This window comes from Gopherus evgoodei, chromosome 4 (genome assembly GCF_007399415.2).
Source record: "Gopherus evgoodei ecotype Sinaloan lineage chromosome 4, rGopEvg1_v1.p, whole genome shotgun sequence".
Lineage (NCBI taxonomy): Eukaryota > Metazoa > Chordata > Testudines > Testudinidae > Gopherus > Gopherus evgoodei.
In genome coordinates, this window is record NC_044325.1 from 127381325 (window position 1) to 127383165 (window position 1841).

Below are 1841 nucleotides of genomic sequence, written 5' to 3' on the forward strand. Positions count from 1 at the left end.
CCCTATTAACACCATGATGCCCACATTGCTGGGGCCCGTACTTTGAGAGAATTCTGTGTCCATGTCCTCATCACTCTCATCACCGCGCCGCCGTCACCTTCTCACCTGATTTTGCTTTGGCAGGTTCTGGTTCTGCATATATTGCAGGATAATGCATGTGGTGTTTACAGTGCTCATAATTGCCATGGTCAGCTGAGCAGGCTCCATGCTTGCCATGGTATGGTGTCTGTGCTTAAAAAAGGCTTGAAATGATTGTCTGCTGTTGCTCTGACAGAGGGAGGGGCGACAGACGACATAGCTTACAGGGAATTAAAATCAACAAAGGGGGTGGCTTTGCATCAAGGAGAAACACACACACCTGTTACACAAAATGGCCCCCTCAAGGATTGAATTCAGAAACCTGGGTTCAGCAGGCTGTTGATTTCACGGAGAAAGTGGGGAGCAAATTAACACATAACAAAAATGGTTTCTTTCTTGTTTTGGTCCACTCCATTTCTCTTATACATCTTAGGCTGGCAGTAGACCATGCAGTACAACTGCAAGCTGTTGTCGTCTCCTGGTTGCTCACTGATTACTCTCTGGGGACGATTTTCCAACCAGTTATGCACCCACCTTGGTGCTCCATCTAGGTTGTATTTACCTAGCTTGTTTATGCTAAAGTCATGCAATACAGTATCAAAAGCCTTACTAAAGCCAAGAAATACCATGTCTACCACTTCCCCCCATTCACAAGGCTTATTGCCCTGTCAAACTTCATGGGGAAGTGTTGCCCATTGGGTGTTCCCAGGGTGGTATATATAGTTTCCTAGATTTCTAGGTGGGGAGGTGGAGACAATGTTGCTGGAGTTTTTGGCAGGAACCCCTATAAAATTGATCCTGTACCTTTTTCCTGCTGCCAACATCTGCTAGAAGGATTATATGTTACGAGTGCTATTGAAAAAGCTGAGTCAGACTAAATGAGTTAGGAAGGGGCTAAATTGGGAATTTACTTTTGTGTTGGTTGATTGATGATTGAAAATCAAGAGAATTCATCTTTATCCACTAAATGAAAAACTGTGGGAAGGAAAATGGTTTTATTTATGGTGTTAAATGGTGGAGATTTTGGGTGCTTGAAACAAAAAAAACTTTTCTACCAGAAGTGGGGTTTGAACCCACGCAGACAGATGCCCATTGGATCTTAAGTCCAACACCTTAACCACTCGGCCATTCTGGTAGTCATCCCAGCATTCCTCTTGTTATAATGAGCTTTGATCCCCAGAGCATCACTTTACCCACTACTGGTTTCCATGGATTTTTAACAGCTCTGGGGAGGGGAGTGAAGCTGTAAGGTTGAGGATTCCCTCATCTCTCCCTTTTATTTCCTAAGAGTGGTTGCTTCATACTGTTTCTCACATGGCTCACTAGTGAAACTCTGCTTAACAGTTGCCTTCGGGCTTCCAGCTTGCTACAAAAGAAGCTTCTTCTCGCAACGCCTGCCTTGGAACCTAGTATAAAGTGAATCTTGGCCACAGCTGGCACTTGTCCCAGCATCTTCAAATTTTTCTTGATGCTTGACCTACTTCCTCTCCAACCTTGCCAAATTCAGTTTATGGGTGCACTTCTTCCAGCATGGTAGGTGCCATCAAGCATTGTGTTTGACTAGGTCATCCATGCTGGTAATCCCCAAAGATTCAGCTACTAGGTGATACACTTTGTCTCCCCACTGATGCCTAAAAATCATCAAGACCACAGTAAAATCAAGGATTTATGTAATAAATTACTTTGGGATTGTAATTAATTATGTTATGCAACTCTGCGTACTGCTTGCTGATGGACTCTGGTAATTTCTGGCTGGATGCTGA

At 43.8% G+C, this 1841-nt stretch overlaps 1 non-coding gene across 1 annotated transcript; it reads right to left on the reverse strand.

Annotated features, from left to right (window-relative positions):
• Positions 1-1130: 1130 nt before the first annotated feature.
• Positions 1131-1213, reverse strand: TRNAL-UAA. Its single transcript has one exon. It is a non-coding gene; the product is annotated as a tRNA-Leu (tRNA).
• Between the last annotated feature and the right edge of the window lie 628 nt (positions 1214-1841).